Source organism: Onychomys torridus, chromosome 16 (genome assembly GCF_903995425.1).
Source record: "Onychomys torridus chromosome 16, mOncTor1.1, whole genome shotgun sequence".
Taxonomy (NCBI): domain Eukaryota; kingdom Metazoa; phylum Chordata; class Mammalia; order Rodentia; family Cricetidae; genus Onychomys; species Onychomys torridus.
In genome coordinates this window covers 66,334,423-66,354,586 of record NC_050458.1, presented here as the reverse complement: position 1 = coordinate 66,354,586, position 20,164 = coordinate 66,334,423, and the positions used below count along the sequence as shown (strand labels likewise).

The window sequence follows — 20,164 nt, the reverse complement described above, 5'->3', positions numbered from 1 at the left end:
GCCATTCCCCCCAAAACCAAGAACCAGAGAGTACCTTCACCAAGCGGCTTCCACTCTGGCCCCAGGTACATGGATGGCCTCAGAGGCAGCAAGCACCTGCCCATCATTGGTTGTGTTTGCTTACCTCCCTGACTGCCTGCCTTCCTTGGGGCAACCTGCTCCAGCCACACTCCTTGTGATGCCTCCAAGAAAACAAGTCTACTCTCTGGGGAGTCATGCTACCTACAGCCCCTGACTAGGGGGATTTGAACAGGTCTTGCTATTCAGGACATCTTTACACATTTCAAAGACTCCATACGTGCTCCAGGCCTTCCTTTCCTGTGCAGAAGGGATCTGCCTGCTGGAGAGCTGATGGGATGGGGACTATGAGGCCACTTTCCGGTTCTGTCTGTAGGTGCCTTGCCTTCTGGGTTGACCCCATCTGGTTTCAATAAATGCTGCTGCAATGCAAGGGTGCCTGATGTTTTGTGCCAGGGTCGCCGCTCCCTGATTCTTTGCCTTCACCAGCCAACCAACCCTAGGCCAGCCCCACACTGGTAACCAGTATTTGGAAAAGCCAGAATCATATGTCACAGGGTAACCGTCTCCACTCACCCCTGTGACTCCTCCTCTTCCAGTCCATTCCCACAGCCTGATCCGAGTGTCCTCCTCTGTCCTTGCCAGGCTGGAGCACAGTTCCAGCCCCTGAGAGCATCCTCCCCCAAAATAAGTCATCCTGCTGTCTTAGTTAAGGTCGCTGTTGCTGTGATGAAACACCATGACCAAACCAACTCGGGAGGAAAGGGTTTATTTGTCTTGAACTTCTGTATCACTGTTCATCATAGAAAGAACCCAAGCAGGGCAGGAACTTGGAAGCAGTAGCTGATACAGAGGCCAGCCTTATGGAGGCATTTTCTGGCATAGGGTCCCTCCTCTCTGGTGATTCTAACACCTGTTAAGTTGACATAAAACTAGCCAGCACACCTGTCTTTTAGCTTCACACTTACATGCTTGGCAGACAGAGCCCCTTCCCAAATTCACTACCACACTCCTACCACTGGGCTCAGATCACTCCCAGCACAGGCATGTGTTTCTTTCCTACCTACTCCTCCTTCCTGAACAACTTCCCACCCAGTGTGGGTTCCCCAGACCTCCACTCAACAAGGAGACAGGTCTGGCTGTGTGTCTGCTTTGGATGGCAGTGAGGTGGCCCTGGAGCCTCAGGAGGGCAGACCTGTCTCCTTGTCATCTATCACCTGTACCTGTACTCAGTGATCTTCTCTATTTACTAGTGGCCACCACCTCTGCCTCACAGCATCTAGAACCCTGAAGATACCTGCTTCTGTCTCCGTGGCCTCAGGCCTTATCAAAAGTTCAAGCCGGAAGCTTCTTGAGGGCAGAATGTGCCTCCTGCTCTGAGCCTTCACTAGGCCCCAGGATGGAGCTCAGGGCATGCCAGGCCTGTGATGTGTAGACTGATCTTAAGAAGCTGAGAAAGTAGGAACACTCAGCCCCTCAGACTCCACCTCTGCACTAGAACACACCGGCTGTCACTCTCATGGGGCAGGTGTCTGTCCACCAGCCCCTCTGCTGCCCTCCCCTCCTCCATCCCCATCTCTCTGCCTCTTTCATTGGCTAAGACCTGGGTCACTCTGCTGATTCCCAACTTCAAGCTGGAGAATGCTGGCTGCTCATTTGAGGTTTGCCAGGTGACCCCAGACAGACTCCTGTAAGCCTCCCTCCTTCATCCTGACTCTCGGGGCCCTGACCACATCTGTGATCACTACATCATTTAAGACACATCATTCTTCTACAAGGAAACTGAATTCCAGAGGCTAAAAAGTCAGGCGATGGCAATGGGGCTGCTCGACTGCCAGGTCTCGGTGACATCTTTGGCAAGAAGTAGCCTCTGCGATTTTGGTCCCAGCAGGGCTTGAGATGGCCGGGTAGCCTTCCAGCTCTGCCACATGCTGTGCTCCTGGGGTGCTGAAGTGAGTCCACACTGGAGAAAATAACTTCATTTCAACAAGGATATGGGATGAACAAACTTGAGCTAGATAATCTTAGACCCTGAACTGTGACACCGCACACTGACTAATGAAAAGGTCGGGATCTGGAGGACATGAGTCAGTTCTTTAATGTTTCCATGTTTCCGTGCAGCAAAGACACAGCATCAACTCATGGAACAATAGGACTCTGGGGTTCATGTAGCCTTCTTCTACCAAGAGCTGTATTCCCTGAGCAAGGCAACAGGAACCACCCAAGTTCCTTTATAGACTTTTTATTGGAAAAGAGTTGTAAGTGTGTTTATGTATGTATGTGTGTGTAGTGTGTGTGTGTGTGTGTGTGTAGTGTTTGTATATGTGTGTGTAGTATGTGTATAGTGTTTTATATGTGTGTATGTGCATATATGTGTGTGGTGTGTGTGTGTGTAGTATGTGTATATGTGTATGTGTGTACTGTGTGTGTATATAGTGTGTATGTGTGTAGTGTATGTGTAATGTGTGTATATGTATGTATGTGTGTCATATATGTATGTGTGTGTGTGTGTGTGTGTGTGTGTGTAGTGTATAGTTTATATGCACAGGGACGATGGTAAGTTATTTTCCTTGCTTACTCTCCACCTCATCTTTTGAGACAGGGTCCCTCTGACCCTGGCACTTGCTTGGCTAGACTGTTGCTCTTAAGTTCTTGGAATGTGTCTGTCTCCACGTCCTGCACTAGGTTACAGCTCTCCACGACCATGACAGTCTTTTTTACGTGGGTCCCCCCCCCCTGCACAGCAGGCACTCATTAGCTGAACTCTCCCCTAGGAAGAAATAATTTCAAGGAGTACAGGTCTCTGAAATCAACAGATTAAGGAAAGCTCAGAAGTGGGCAACCTGAATGACCCAGAGGGCCTGCTTGCTTTCTCTTTGAAACAACACAAACCAAATTATCGTCTTCATCAGAGAACTCAGACCTCTGCAGTTAACTGTTGAAATAGTCAGTGTTCTCTCCAGACATTAAGTTCCCAGTGGGTTGAGAGTTGTGGCTCTTCTGAAAAAACCGTAAGCTTGTCCTGGGCTGCCTTTTCTCCCCCTCTGAAGCCACTAGCCCCCCTCCTAAAATGCCAATCTCCTCTGTTTTCACTGCTCTCATAACACCCCCCAGGATGATTCCTTCTAGCCCCTGAGTCCTTCACTGCCTGCTGCTTGAGTCTTTGTGGTCCTCAGAAACACAACTTCATCCTACTGCCCCCGCGGCAAGCATAGAGAAGAACACAAATTCTCCTCACTGCCCAGGGAACCATAGGTGAGATCCACAGTGAGCCGACCACCTGGAGACCGCAGCCCATCTGTACCGTCACTCCCTGCTGTTCTCTGGGGAGGGCATGACAGGGTGGCGTGATAGTGTTTGTTCATTGAACATTAAGGCAACCAGGATATCAGTACCAAGTTCTGCTTTTCTCCATGTGGGGGCCTGCCTACGGCCCATTGTGAGAACAGCTTATTAGTACAGGCTCGTGCTAATTTACTGCCTCTCCAGATGTCGCCTGGGTGCCCCTGGAAATTCCTGCTCATTCCTCTTTGTTCACAAGCCATGGAAGCCCCAGCGTGCCCCAATATTCCATGACAGTAGAGGTAGTGAGAGAAGAGAGACCAGGGGACATAGAGGGGCAGGGCCGCACACAGGAGTGCATGCATTACACATGGATGTAACCCCAAAGCACAAACTGGCGAGGACATCCTCTGCTCCACTGCCACTGATACCACCACCATCACCACTGCCACTGATACCACCACCATCACCACTGCCACTGATACCACCACCATCACCACTGCCACTGATGATACCACCACCATCACCACTGCCACTGATGATACCACCACCATCACCACTGCCACTGATACCACCACCATCACCACTGCCACTGATGATACCACCACCATCACCACTGCCACTGATACCACCACCATCACCACTGCCACTGATACCACCACCATCACCACTGCCACTGATGATACCACCACCATCACCACTGCCACTGATACCACCACCATCACCACTGCCACTGATGATACCACCTCCATCACCACTGCCACTGATACCCCATCCACTGCCACTGATGATACCACCACCATCACCACTGCCACTGATGATACCACCACCATCACCACTGCCACTGATGATACCACCACCATCACCACTGCCACTGATACCACCACCATCACCACTGCCACTGATGATACCACCACCATCACCACTGCCACTGGTACCACCACCATCACCACTGCCACTGATGATACCACCACCATCACCACTGCCACTGATGATACCACCACCATCACCACTGCCACTGATACCACCACCATCACCACTGCCACTGATACCACCACCATCACCACTGCCACTGATGATACCACCACCATCACCACTGCCACTGATACCACCACCATCACCACTGCCACTGATGATACCACCATCACCACTGCCACTGATACCACCACCATCACCACTGCCACTGATGATACCACCATCACCACTGCCACTGATGATACCACCACCATCACCACTGCCACTGATGATACCACCACCATCACCACTGCCACTGATACCATCACCATCACCACTGCTGTGGATATCGCTCTGTGTAAATAAAGTTCTGATTGGCCAGTAGCCAGGCAGGAAGTATAGGCGGGACAAGAGAGAAGAGAATTCTGGGAAGTAGAAGGCTAGGGGAGACACCGCCAGCCGCCGCCAGAAGAAGCAACATGTAAAGACACTGGTAAGCCACACGCCATGTGGCAAAGTATAGACTAACAGAAATGCGTTAATTTAAGATAAAAGAAGTAGATAACAAGCAGCCTGCCACGGCCATACAGTTTGTAAGCAATATAAGTTTCTGTGTGCTTTCTTGGTTGGGTCTGAGCGACTGTGGGACTGGCGGGTAAGAGATTTGTCCTGACTGTGGGCCAGGCAGGAAAACTCTAACTACATCACCACTGCCACTGATGATACCACCACCATCACCACTGCCACTGATACCACTACCATCACCACTGCCACTGATGATACCACCACCATCACCACTGCTCTGCCACCATGACCATTACCACCATCGCCACTACCTCCATCACCACAGCGACCCATCACTGTCACCATAGCACCATGGCCACTGTCATCACTGTACCATTACCATGGCCATCACCACTGCCACCAGAACTATGGCTCCTGTCACCGCCACCAACCCGCCACCACCATCACCACCACTGCCACCATCAGTCCTTCCACCATCAACACAACCACCATCATTATCACCATGGCCACGGACACCACCATCACATACACAGCTGTCACCATGGCCACGGACACCACCATCACATACACAGCTGTCACCATGGCCACGGACACCACCATCACATACACAGCTGTCACCATGGCCACGGACACCACCATCACATACACAACTGTCACCATGGCCACTATGGTAGTTTGGATGAGACTGGCCCCCATATATTTGAATGTTTGGTTCCCAGTTGGCGGAATGTTTAGGAATGATTAGGAGACATGGCATTGTTAGGAGACACATGCCACTGGGGGTGGGTTTTGAGTTTTAAATGCCCACATCAAGCCTGTCTGCCTGTCTGTCTCTCTCTGTCTGCCTGTCTGTCTCTCTCTCTGTCTCTGTCTCTCTCTGTCTGTCTCTGTCTGTCTCTCTCTGTCTGTCTCTCTCTCTCTCTGTCTCTGTCTGTCTGTCTGTCCCTCTCTCTCTCTGTCTCTGTCTGTCTCTCTATGTCTCTCTCTCCTGTCTCTTTCTTGTCCCTGCCCCCATGCTTGTGGATCAGATGTAAGCTCTCAGCTACGGCTCCAACACCATGCCTGCCTGCCTGCCATGCTCCCCACCACAATTGTCACAGACTAACCCTCTGAAGCTGTAAGCAAGTGTTCAGTTAAGTGATTTCTTTTATAAGTTGCCTTGGTCATGGTGTCTCTTCACAGCAACAGGAACGTAATTAAGACAGCCACCATCACCACCATCATTACCACTGCCATTATCACCACCACCTCTGCTACACCACCACCAAGGCCACCAACATTATTACCTCCATCTCTACTACACATTGTCATGACCACCACCACCACCACCACAACCTCCAGTCACCACCAGCACCATAACCACAGCCAGTCACCACCAGCACCATAACCACAGCCAGTCACCACCAGCACCATAACCACCGCCAGTCACCACCAGCACCATAACCACAGCCAGTCACCACCAGCACCATAACCACCACCAGTCACCACCAGCACCACTGCTGCCATCACCACCAGCACCAGCAGCACATAACCACTGCTGCCATCACCATCACTGCCCATCACAAAGGGAAGGCACCCTCTCCGGTGGAGTACCAGCTCAGGGCAGCCAGTTTGTTATGAACCTCTTCCCCAGGTCTCTCTGCCCATCTCCCCCCTGCTGTCTCATCATGCTTTTCCTTTCCTTGCCTGGCTGGGGATATTTCTTCAAAAATAAATGTAATTCCTTAGAATCTTATCAAATAAGTTGGAAATATTAAACATCAAAGAAGAGAAAAACCATTAAACTTTGACAAACTCCCATCAGACTCGATCTGCTCTTTTGTAAGAACCCCTAAAAGGTCACATGGGACAGGGGGAGGGGGTTGTTTAAAGACCATCTCTCTCTTTCCCCTGCAGAAGTTGCTGCTATCCACCCCCAGGAGCCTTAGCTCAAATTCTGCCGCTGCTCAGAATGTTGCCGAAGTTGGTCACTTGGCTCTTTCTTCTTCTTGAGTCCCATTCTCCCTGTGTGGCTCCGAAGAATGTGTGCACACGAATGAACTGATCAGAGTTTCTCCTGTTTCTTTATCTGTCTGTCTTGTCTGTCATTCTGTCTTGGCAGACTCAGTCTGAACATTCAGAGGGAAAATGTGAACTTCCCTCCAATGGCCAGCCTCTGAGGCTATGGGGGACACATCTGCAGGCACCAGAACTCCATCAGAAGGACCGGGAGAACTGTCCAAGGCTTTGCTATGACTTAAGAACAAATCTATAATCTTAAGCAAAATGTCTTTTTGTTGGTGATATTTGGGGGTGGGTCTTCTTTTTAAGTATCAAATAACATACAGGAAGTAGAGTTCTCCCTCTACAAGAAGGGAAAGTTGTCCATCAGAAACGCCTGTCTTCAATTCCTGCTTCCGAGTTCCCGCCTTGAGTTCCTGCTCCCATTTCCCCTCCACGATAAACTGCGATTGTAAGTTGCTTTTCATCGGTGTTTTATTACTACAATAGAACGCAACTAAGACAGACTGTCAGTTCAGGAATCGGTGACTTCTGTCTAAGCCGTTGGCAAAATGACTCCAACAGAGCTCTGAGACCTGGGTCCCTACACAGGGGCCAGTCTTAACTGCCTATTCTAAAATCCACCCCAGGGTTCCTGGAGAGCAGAGGCCATACTGCAGATGCCCGAGGAGACCCCATTCTTATGCCACCTTCCATTTCTTAACTGAAATGTCAACAACTAGTTGAACAGGACTAGATAGAGCCCTGTCTGGGAGCATCAGACAAGCCAGAATGTTGAGCCCAAACAATTAGGGAATGTCATGGGGGGTTAATTAATATTGACATTCTCTAGATCTGATTCTGCATCCTGAGCCTGCTGTGTGGTTTTAGGACAGTCACTTCTTAGGGTCTTGGTTTCCATGTCTGGAAAAATGGGACACTAACATTGTTTTTCAGAGAAATGAATGAAGTATATACATGTTGTGTCAGAAGCTGGATGGAGACTTAATTCAAGCCGGGCTTTCATTTTCCTCACTTTCTGGCCTTTGCCCCATCTTTCCCTGCTGCATGCCCCAGGCAGGGCTCTGAGCCTACAGCGGAAGCAAAAAGACTAATTAATCAGATGCTCTGAAAATCAAAAAGAAAGTCTCCCCCATAGGCAGAGGTGCCCAGCTCCACCCTCACCTCTGCCTGCACCAAGCTGCAGCCCTCCCACTGGCTGGCAGAGAAATCTCCCAGGGTCCTGTTTAAATGCAGGTTCCTGAAACGATTCCTTGAACTCACCCAGTGATTTGTATGTGAGATAAACACCCCACCAGGACCACACCATACCCGAGGGACATAAAACAAACAGATCTCTGGGTCCAGAGGAAAGCAGTGAAGGAGATGAGCATCCAGTCAGCAGGAGAAAGCCTATATGCTAACATTTAATCCAGTGTAGCAAAGAAAAGGAGTCACATGGGTCTCATCCAAATGCAGCACCACCCCAACCGTACATCAGCCTCACTGGTTCTCCACAGCAAGACTTTTCACCTTGGTGTCTGGATAACTGGGGTTCCCAGTCTGGATAACTGGGTCTCCTGGCACAGAGTCCTGTCTCTCAGATAAAGCAAACAGCTTCCCTTCATCCACTGCAGCTCTGCCTCCTCAGTGCAACATCTGTGACCCCTCTCATCCAAGAGCAAAGCCCAAAGATGCTCCCACATGCCATATGCCTCTCTACCTAGCCCCTACCCGGCCCAGGACTTAATTGCAAGCAGTGAATAACGTCTCCAATAAGAAGGAAACTAGAGAGCAATTCTAGGTCCCCGGAAGGGGCAAGTTACCAAACTGACATTCGGGCTGTGAGAAACACAGTGATCCTTCCTACCCACCCCAGCCCCTTCCCAGACACAAGAGTCCAGAATCCCAGGCCTGCCTATGAAAACCGCACTGGCCTTGTACTGGAGCAAGTCCCCACTACAGGGGATGAGCACTGAGCACCACTGTTGATGGTCCTCTCTGGGCCACAAGATATGGGGGAAGCCAGGTGCCCACAGACCATGCCATTGCCCTTGGAATGGCTCACACCTGTGGAGAGAGACATGAGGTCAGAAATCTCTTCTTAACAGAAGCTGGGTAACCCAAGATTATGAACTCGACTGGTACTCTGACGGCCCGAAGCATGGATCTTTTAAAACCTCAGCAAACTGCAACCTGCTGCTGCCCTCCTCCTCAGGGGAGCGTGTTCAGCAATTTGGACATTTCACTCTGCTTGGACCAATGTTGAGAGGTGTTTATGCAACAAATTAGCAAAAACTGTTGGGAAGAGCTGGAGGAATCATCTAGAAATACATCTCTGGGAAGGGTGAGGGGCAGTTGGGTCAGAAGTGGGCACCTACGTAGAGGCTGCATGAACAGCGGAATCCCAAAGTCCAGGCGTTCCCAGCCCCCTGCAGACCCTGGTATGCCTAAGTCTATCATTTCTCCACATGATGTCACACAAGGAACCATCTGTGAGAAATGGAAAGCTCAAGCTGGTTTGCAAAACTAATTGTATGATAGGGGGCTCATATTTTGCCACATTTATTAACTTAAGCTTCATAGATATTTTAGACGGATCCATGTACAGGGCAAATACTTGGTGCCATCACCTATCACTTCTCAGAGACTTCAAGTCTGTTCTCTCTCACCCAGTACTCCATGGAAGGAGGCTCAGTTCCCAGTTAGATGTAACCTAATAGACTATGGACACCCATGGGAGCCATATGCCCACACATCCAACTTACAGATGTTGACTGAGCCCACGCCTTTACACAACCTGAGGGGAGAGGAGAGATAAGTGATCAGAGATGACTTCCACTGGTTTTGCAGTCTGCTCATGTCCTTTAGCTTAGCCAAATGGGATGGGACCTGAGCAAGCCTCTCCCGCCCCCTCTGGACCTCAGTTTCCCCATCTGTAAAATGAGTAAACAGTGACATCATACCACTTTGAATCACCTCTACTTGGAAAATTCTGTCCCACCCAGGCACTGTTGGGTCCCTAAATGAGGACCTAAAGGGACACCCCTACTCACACCCCAGAGCCCATCCTCGGCGGCTTTCCTCGCCCTCCAACAGTTTCCAATAAGTGGTGGTCTCCACATGCAGCCCCAGCTTGGAGTTCATCACTTCCTGGTACTCCTTGAGCAGGCAGGCCATGTCCTGCTTGGCCTTCTGCAGGGCAGCCTCCAGCTCAGCCAGCTTGCAGCGGGCATCGGTGAGAGCAGCCTCACCCTGCTGCTCTGCCTCAATTATAGCAGCCTCCAGCTTATGGCGCTGGGGACAGAGGAGAGAAGGAGTTGAGAGACAGCCAATGGGGATTCCTGGTATGTTGTCAATGACCTTGATCACACTATTCCCTGCCATTTAAATGGACACCCTTAGCAGTGTGGTGGTGCACACCTTTAATCCCAGTACTTGGCAGACAGTGTGCTGGAGTTACAGGTGGGTATCACCATGTCTCCACCTCTTTTCCTCCGTTCTTTGGGTACCACTTTATTATAAAGTCCATTTGATTTCACATGTAAGCCAGAAGAGGGAAAGAATGTTAACATTGGAATCGCCCTGGTAATAATTAGTAACATTACCGTATGCCTGTCTGTGTGCCAATGTCCATTTACGAGGCACTTTTCACAGACGCTATGTTATTTACCTTCAGGCTTACTCTATGGGCTTGTCAGAACATGAACTATTGTCTCCACTCTGCAGATGAAGAAACTGAGACTCAGAGAGGTCGTGACTTGTCTAGGTTTTCCATTGGGAAGGGCCAAGCACAGACTGCAGGAGCTGCTATGCATGGTGGAATCTCAACCTGTGACCCACAGAGTCCAGCATACTGAAGGAAGAGCGCATTTGAAACAGCTTCTAATAAGACACTCACTGGCAGTATCTCCCACTTCCTCCCTGAAGACAGCGCACCCAAATGCAAAGGAGCATGCTACAGTGGGGCCGTTCCCACATGTCTTTGGTTCCTCTGTTATGAGTAATAAGTTGCCTGTGATACATTTTGCATCGCGGTTGAAAACAGCTGCACCGAAGGAGAGAGTGGGAACTGAGTCAGGAACGTGTGCAAAGTCAGTATTAGAGCATCACAAGTCAGAGGTTACATAGTCTGTTTCTTACTTTATGCAGGAAAATTAAACTAGAAACCTCTTCGCTGTATGCACACACACACACACAAAAAAAAAAAAAAAGCTCAGACAGACAAATGACCTAAGTGTGAGAGGCAGAGCTGTAAGTCTAATAGCTGGGGAAAACAGAGGACATCTCCAATGCCACAGAGCTCCCATGCAGAGGCCCTTGGAGGAAGAGCCAACAGACTTGGCCACATTCAGGCTGGAGATTTCTGTTCAGTAGCAGACGTCAGCAAAGCAAGCAGAGGCAGACCGAGAGGAGACCAATGCATGGCAATGTGGGAAACCAAAGGTTTACAGGTGACTGGAGTGACAAGGCAAAGCTGCAGATCCCCAACAAAAAGAAAAGAATTTCAGTAGAAAAAAAATGGGGCAGATGAAAAACCCAGACAAGGACGGACAAATGACAAGTAAGAATACAAGCAGACAGACCACATCACCGTTCCACCAGGAAATGAAGCATCGACAATTCTATGCCAATTGGCACCCATCAGATCCACACAACTAGAAAGTGACCACAGAATGTTCTGGAACAACACAGGAGTGTTGGCACAGATGAAACCTGAGCCACTCCAGAGGTAGCAGCCATCCCTGCAGACAGGAAGAACACAGAGGCAGCTCTGAAGTAGCTGGAGCCCCGGCTGTCTTGGCCTCCTGACCTGCTGCTTGGTGCTCTCCACCTTGCAGGTCAACCTCTGGATGATGCGGTTCAGCTCACTGACCTCTTCCTTGCCTTTGCAAAGATTCTCACCTTGCTGGGTCACTGTGATCCCCATCTCTTCACACTGATTTCGAGGCAAACGAGCAAACACCAGCTGGAGGGGATGGTGGGATGCCAGAGCAGAGTCCAACTGCCCAGCCCCGATTCTTCAGAGGTCCTACCTCCCTGCCCACTCTGCCTGGAGGTCTCTGGAATGCATGTGTGCCCAGCCCAGGTGAGTGCCAGATTCAGGGCTAATCTCCTTTGTTCAGTGGGGCATCTTCATACCTGGGTCTGGGACCAGGACTCGGCCTCTGCCCAGCTGTGGCAGGCAATAGCATCATACTGAGCCTAATCTCAGCCATGACCGTGTCCGTGTTGAGCTCCTGGCTGTTGTCCATCTTCACCACCACTGAGGTTTCTGAGATCTGGGACTGGAGGTAGATGATTTCCTGGAGGAGACACAACCAGGGGTGTCAGCCTCAGTCCTGCCTCTGATGGCAAGTCCAACAGCAGTCCTAACTCTGAAACCTTGGGAAGAACACAAAACCACTGGTGATGCCGGACACTGAAAACATACAGCTTCTAGAGAAAAGGGTTGGAATTAGGGCCGTGGTCCAAGGCAGTGAGTAGAGAATTCCACCATCATTTGGCTCGATGAGGCAGATGAGTATGTCTGCAGAACAACTACATTTGGGGCCAGAATGGCCCAGATTTACAGGAGCCATGAGTGCAAATGTGACCCCCCAGACAGCAGCCAGAGTTAGAGCCCTAGACCCTCCAGTTGTATTTTCACATTACCCAAATTTTTGCATTCATGGTCAATCTCCACTTCACGCCATGCTGAGTGGACCAGGACTACCTTAGTTTCCTGGATCACCCTAAAAGAGGGGCATGGCTCACTTTTGATTTGAAAGGAGCCTTGATGAGAAAAATCCCTGTGGTGGTATTGTGTTCCCCAAAATATTATGCACCCTAATAAATTTATCTGGCATCAGAGATCAGACAGCCACTAGATACAGAGGTTAGAAAATGGTGGCACTCACGCCTTTAATCCTAGCATTCCAGAGGCAGAAATCCATCTGTTCGAGGATACAGCCAAGCATGGTGAATCACACCTTTGATCCCAGAAAGTGAGCCTTTAATCCCAGGGAGTGATGGAAGAAAGCAGAAAGGTATATAAGGTGTGAGGACCAGGAACTAGAAGCATTTGGCTAGTTAAGCTTTTAGGCTTTGAACAGCACAGTTCAGCTGAGATTAATTCTGGATGAGGACTGAGAAGCTTCCAGTCTGAGGAAACAGGATCAGCTGAGGAACTGGTGAGGTGAGGTAGCTGTAGCTGGTTCTGATTCTCTGATCTTCCAGCATTCACCCCAATACCTGGCTCAGGTTTGACTTTATTAATAAGACTCTTTAAGATTCATGCTACAAATCCCCTTTGGTCACAAAGGAGAAACAAAATATAAGCAGAATAAGGAAAGTAATACTATCCCAAAAGCCCTGGCACTGGGACAGGGCCTCCGTGAAGAAAATCGGGTGGGGGGATTCTTTTACCTCCTTGTACAGGGGCCGCAGGAAGGTCGCCTCCTCCCTCAGTGACTCTGTGTTGGTCTCTAGCTCTGCCTTGTGCAGGTAAGCGCTGTCTGTGTCCTGGTGAGAGGGATGAGAGAGTGGATGGACATGTGCTTCACCAGGCACTGAGTCTCTGCACTCAACAGTGGCCAAGAGGCTGTCTCCTAGTCACCTCTGTCTCTAGCCTGCCCTTGACCAGAAGACTATGTGTCTTCACCTCCAGGGCCCCTCTTCAGTGTCTACCACCGACATTTCTCCCCTGGATGACAGGCAGTGAAACTGGTTACTTGGGAAAAGGAAGTAAAGGGGCATCTCTCATACATGCACTTCAATACCAAGGGCTTGTCAGAAGAAAACCAGGTTTACAGCCCTGAATGTCAGCAGCAGCTTCTCAGCCAAGCTCCCCAGAGAGCACAAGAGTGTGACAGGCAGCCAAATAACTGCCTCTCCTGCCTGAGGCCAGGTTATAGAGCTCCACTCTATAGTTACAGATAGAAGGGCCGGTAAGCACTGAAGAGCTCAAGCTCACATTTTTGCTCACCTGGTTCAAACAAAGTAGAGATCACGGGTAGTTTTATTCTGTTTTGTTGTTGTTGTTGTTGTTGTTGTTGTTGTTGTTGTTTATCTCCACCCTCTTTTATAGCAATGACTGATAGCCACACTTAGAAAATCACTAACAAGCTAAGATGTAAACAACTCCCATTTGGGATGGTGGGAGGAGCCATGCCCACAAGAAGGACAAACGTGAACATCATCTGTAACTCAGCGGCCACGTGAGATCTCAAGACTCCCCCCATTGGACTAGTCTGGGTTGCTGCATGGGAACCAAAATGACTTCTGTAAGTAAACCATGCAGTAGACGAGAGAGCCTTCCACCAACCACTGGTCATGGGAACATGACCAGACCCTGGCTCCAGTCCCCACTACCTGTGACTTCATTCTCACTCCGTAGGAGGCCACTCACCTTCTTCAGTATCACAAACTCATTCTCAGCATGCCCCTGAGGGCCGGGTCTTCTTCATACCTGGGGAAAGGGCACAGGGAAGGTTGGCCAGCTACAGCCTGAGCAGCAAACCTCCTTGGTCTTCCTTCCTCTCTGTGTGTGCCTGTGCTGCTCAGTTTTTGACATCTTGACCTAAATAGAGACCCCTGAGAAGGGCGAACCTCAGATAAGGCATTGCCTCCATCAGATTGTCCCATGGACATGTCTGTGGGGGTGTTTTCTTGATTGTTAATTGATGGGGGGAAGCCCACCCTGGGCAGTGCCACTTCTGGATGCATGGTCCTGGGTCCAAGGTAGCCTGGAAGCAACCAAGTAAATGACTTTCCTCCATGGTTTCTGCTTCAAGCTCCTGCCTTGTCCTCCCTTGACGATGGACCGTAACCTACAAGTTAAAACAAACCCTCACCTCCCCTTGTTTTTGGTCATGTTGTTTATCACAGCAACAGTCAGCAAACTAGGTCAGTGCCTTCAAGGAAGAGGCTGGAGGAAAGTGTGAAGAAAAAAATCAATAGCAACCCCAGGCTGACCAGAGCAACACACCGTTGCACCACAACATTCCAGTCATGCCCAAAAGAAAGGCACAAATGGCGATAAAACTAAAGTGACTGGAGACAGAGAGGCCTCCAAGGTTCTCTGCTAAACCTGCTCCTCCGAAGTCAGCGCCCAGAAAAGATGGGAGCAAAGGTTCCCAAAATGAGAAGGGGGAAGCTGAGGCTGGCAAGGGTGGGAATAACCCTGCAGAAAACGGGGATTCCAAAACAGACGGAGCACAGAAAGCCGAAGGAGCCGGAGACACCAAGGGAAGCGTGTGTGTTTTACAACGCTGTGCTTCTGGTGAGTGTACAATTTGGAATTCTATTTCTATTGAGTTCTATAAGATGTGGGACTTGTTTACCTTTTAACTGTGTTGCTAGCACGTGAGGAAGGAACATGCGTCACTAACAAAATGTCTCTCAAGTTGGATTGGTCAGAGGAAATTGCCTTTCCCCTGACAGCATTAAATACTCCTGCAGTGGTTGAAATGAGAAATGTCTCCCCACCCCAGGCCCCAGTATCTGAACACCTGGTTCCAGTTGCGGTACTGTGGAGGGAAGTTTAAGTGGTATGGCCTTGCTGGAGGAAGCGAGCCACTTGGGTGGATTTCGAGGTCAGATAGTCTCACCCTACTTCCAGCTCCCTCTCTCTGCTTCACACTTGCAGTTAAGGATGTGAGGTGTCCACTTCCTGCTCTGGTCAACATGCCTACACTTGCTGCCAGGCTTCCCCTGCCATGATAGACTCTCACCTTCTGGAACCATAAGCCCAAATAAATTCTCTCCTCCATGAGTCACTTTTGGTCAAGATGTTTTCACAGAAACAGAAAAGTAACTAATATAACTCCTCTTGGCTCTCAGGAGGGATTTCCCGAAATTGACACACATGGCCACCTTGGAACAAAACGCCTTGTGGTATGTGAAAATTCTAATTTTGTTTTTTACATCGTCTTCCCCCTCTGCCATCAGTATAGACTTGACTCCTTTAAGTCCAGACATGTGGAGGCCTGAGCCCCTAAAATTGGTTTTGTTTGTATGTTAGCATTCCTCGAAAGAGCAGTTATTTCATTTCTGAAAGGCTGGGTACCTTCTGACTGATCATCCCGCCATTTTCATTTCACTTCCTGAAAGTCAAGGCGGGCTTGTGAACAGTCAACAATGTGCTGAATGTGAAATGGGAGCTGTCACTCAATGCTTCACCTCCTCACAGCCTCCAATGAAGACTTCATTGGCTTCTACAGTAGCTCTCTGATCTTGGTAGACCTTACAAGAAAGGAGTTTGAAAGTTCTTGAAAACTATTAATGCTTCCCTGACCATGTCCTTCCTGAAGTACTGTGGTTGTATGAAAGGTGCCTTTCATCTATCTGGACATGGTTTGGTTTGGGGAAGAATAAGGAGAGAAACATGGTGGGTGGAGGGAGACAGAGGCTTGCCCTCTTTGGGTTTACACTTTCCAGCACGGATGCCTATGGAAAGGACACTGGACTCTGATCTCAGCTTGAACTGAAATCTCAACAACATCTAAGATAAGTCATTGAACCTCTGTGTGCCTGTACAGTAGCAAAGCCAGAGCCAGGATGAGTGAAAGGGAGGACGTTACTTCCAGACCTCTTCAACTCTTAACATTGTATAAACCATGACGTCCTCTGAAATATTAAGATGGCTCCCCTGCAGCCTTTCCCTAACGTCAATCCCTCACCCACCCAATACCCTAGGACTTGAATTCCTAAAGTAAGCCCCAGTCTAGAGCATTTCCCTTACACCTCTCCACCAGCCTGCCCCTTGCCCCACCTGTGATACCGCCTTCCTGAACCAGCATGGACCCAGCTAACATGGGAGAACTCAGCCCCCAGAGCATGGTTCCCATGACTTCTTCATTACAGGGTAATCCTGGGCTGCAGTTAACTCTCAGCTCTGTAATTACCAGCCCTTGCATGCCCAGCTGTGAGCTAGACCTGGCCACCTGCCTGTTGAAAGGTTTGTGAGTATCTGCTGCACTCCAATAGGAAGAAAAGCCCCCTGCTGTAGCTCTTGAGGTTGTAAAAGCTGGTCTTCCAACACCTGATTCCAGGAGAGTCAAGGTTAGAACAACCAGGACAAACTGATGTCAGATCTCCTTTTGTAAAGCTAACGATATTCAGTGGTACAGCACTTGCTATGTATGCGGGAGGCTTGTGTTTCATCCCTAGAACCATACAGCAACAGTAGTACAGTCAAATCATCTTCCACTCTGTCCATATCCTCAAAGGAGAGAGGGGAGCAAACTCAGGTGATCCAGCGAGCTTGACTGGTAAACATGGAAGACTAAAACAAAGGATTTACACTGACGTTGAGCTGCAGAGCCCCGCAAAAAGAAAGATTGGTGGTTTACTACAGACTGATTAATAAGCCACGTTCCTCAGATGCTTGAAGGGCATCAGAGGGTCTCAGGATGCCTCCCCCAGAGCCTTTCCCTGCCCACTCCCACTGGCGATGGTTGCCCCAGCTGCTCTTCCACCCTAGTGGCCGTGGGCCACCTCTTCTCTTGGTCTTCCCCTCCACCTCTGTTGCTCTGGGCCCTCAAGAGCAGATTGTGCTCCTCTGGTAATGGGAGTGCTTCTCTCCAGACTTTCCCTGAGCCCTAGAAAGGGTCTGGGGAACTAGGAGCTGAGGCTAGACCACAGCACTCGGTAACAGCTGACTCTGAGCCCCCAACAGCATCCCTACTCTCCACCTCCTGAACAGTGGCATGGACTCCCCCACTCCCTGTAACTGCCCGAGCCAGGGTCTGTTAACCTCTTCTTGTAGCCCTCCATGGCCTCCTGCACACATCGGCTCCACGTTGCTCTCGCAGCACTTGCGGTTCTGGAAGAACTGCCACTTGGTCTCCAGCAGCTTGTTCTGCTGCTCCAGGAAGCGCACCTGCCATGGGAGTGAGAAGGGAGAAGACTCAGGGGAAGCCTGGGGAGGGTGCCAGTTCCCCTGCAGCTCTCTGCCCTTTGGCTTGGCCCCTGCCCTGAAGCAACCTGTGACTTTTCAAAGGTCATAATCATACCTGGAGTGATTTCCCTGGCACCCATTACCCCTCCCAGATGAAGCACACAATTTACAGCCTTGTGTTCATTCTACAGAATAAACTATTTGCTGAAGACCAAGCAATGACTCCTCAAAGGTGTCTGCTCTCTAGTCCTTGGGACCTACGAGTGCGTAATGTACCTAGCGAAGGGTCTTGCTATTAGAATTATGGTTGAGGAGCTGAAGACTAGGGGGTTTTCTTGGATGACAAAGAAAAAAGGAAGGGAAGGAGGGAGAAAGGAAAAGAGAAAGAGAAAAAGAGTTAAGCCAGCAGGCAAAAAAAAAGGGATGCCAAGGGACTCTGTCTCTCAGGTCCTGGGTAAGTAGGGGCAGAGGATGCCTTAGGCAGAAGTCCTGAAGATTCATTGACTCTCTCAGGATGTCCCCAGAAAGGGGGAAGGAGCCTAGCCCTTCTTAGTCCTGGCTCTGCTGCATGTCATGTGACAGCATCGTCTCTGTGACAACTATGCAGCTCTTATACCTTCCTGTGTGTGGCAGCTGAGATCTGGAAGTTGGGGTCACAGACACAGTGAACTCACTGCATGTGTAAGGAGCAGCAAAAAGCCCTCCTGTTTGTGTGGTGGCTTCACGTCCATAGTTATACTTGAGTCCCATGGCAACATTTGCAAGCCAGGACTGGAGTTCAGCTATGTTCTGCACACTACAGGGTAGCTGGTAGCAAGAGAGCTGCAGCCATCATGAGGTTCCAAGTCTCTGGCCTGTTCTTAGGCTGGAACCATAGGGAGGACCACACGAGCCCGCCCTGAGCAGGCACAGAGAGCTCCAGGACACCCACCTTGTCGATGAAGGCTGCAAACTTGCTGTTGAGACACTTGATCTGTTCCTTCTCCTCATGCTTCACACACTGAGCATTGGGGTCGATCTCCAGGTTGAGGGGCGTGAGCAGGCTCTCATTGACAGAGACGGTGGTGATGCAGGGGGTTGTGGGCCCGCAAAGGCCCCCCTACTCGGAAAACAAAGCTGCCGCTCCCACTGTGCAGAGGCCATCTGTAACTCCCTGCAATCCGGGAGGACCCCACAGTACACAGACTCCTGCTGCTGAAGCCCCTGAGGTGCCTGTAGCCTGGCCCCCCCGGGACTGCCCCCCATGGTAGGCTGCTGCACTGACTCAGCTGTGAGCTCCCAGCTTGGGCACCAATGCAGAGGAGGAGCTGAAGTTCCTGACCCCACATCCAGAACTGAGGAGGTAAGAACTGACCGCCATGTCTCTGTGTGTGGAACTGCTCTGGGGATGAAGGACTGGAGGACAAGGTCTCACACTGAGACCTGGTAGTGCCCCTGCCTTTTATCAGGCTGAGGAGGGGCCTCCTGACCACATAAAAGGCAGGAGAATGTCGTTAGTGTCACTATGAGTGTGAGAATGCTGCTAGGCAGCCTGAAGGGAAGGCTGAAACTCATTATAGGCAGACATGGAGAGCCTGCAGAGATTAAACCTGCCCCTGATATTTCTGCCAGCACTGTCCACCAAGCCTCCAGTTTCCCTCCCATCAGGGATCCTTAACCCCTCCTGGGCAGGCCCAGGCTTAACCACAATATTCCTGGGACTAAAGTGTCCTGTGTTCTCCTAGGGCTCTACCCAGCCGCCCTTCCCAGCAGGCATAAGAGGAAGAGCTTTGAATCTTTCCCTACGACCACCACACCCCACACCCAATCCTAGAGTGTGACCACTACAATGTGGTTGTCCTCAAAGGCAGGAAACAGGTCCATCTGCCTTCTTGCTCCTTGGCCACAAGCATAACCATGTCCCCAGGAAACACTGCTGGTCTGAATGACTGAATCGGCCAGACTCATCATACGCCAAACCCGCAGCTGCCTCAAGAGGAAGCTTAACAAGATGGACATGCTGCTTCTGAGAAGCCCAGATCTGGTGAGAACACCAGCCATGTGAGGGGTGGCAAACTCAGGAAGAACACAGAGCTGCAGCCTGGTACCCTATGGAAGGCCCCTCATAGCTCACTCACAGGGCAGGCAAGGCCCCACGTGGTCAGCTACAGCAGCAGAAGAGAGGCATGGATTCCAAGGCACCTGGCGGAGGTTTCTGGAGAAGTCGTTCCAGAGTGTGGCATACATCAGAAGAATGAGGGCCTCAGCCAGGGGCTGCTCCCTTCACTTTTTACCCGATGGGGTAGGGCACCTTCTGTGCGAGACTCAGAGGAGCCTGGGGATGGGGAGGGGCCTGAGGGAAGCAGCTGCCTTTTGCCAGAGCATCAGTGAAGGCCAGCTGGAACACGTCTGGCTCTGGGTGATGTGCTCTGATGATACAGGAATGGAAATAACCTCCTGTCAGAGGGCAGCCTGTGGTCCCAGCTACACAGGAGGCTGTGACAGGAAGGTCACAAGTTCAAGGCCTACTGGGCTACAGAGTGA

At 50.3% G+C, this 20,164-nt stretch overlaps 1 pseudogene; it reads right to left on the bottom strand.

Annotated features, from left to right (window-relative positions):
- Window positions 1–8,677: 8,677 nt before the first annotated feature.
- LOC118596756 lies at window positions 8,678–19,001 on the bottom strand (annotated as a pseudogene).
- Window positions 19,002–20,164: the final 1,163 nt, after the last annotated feature.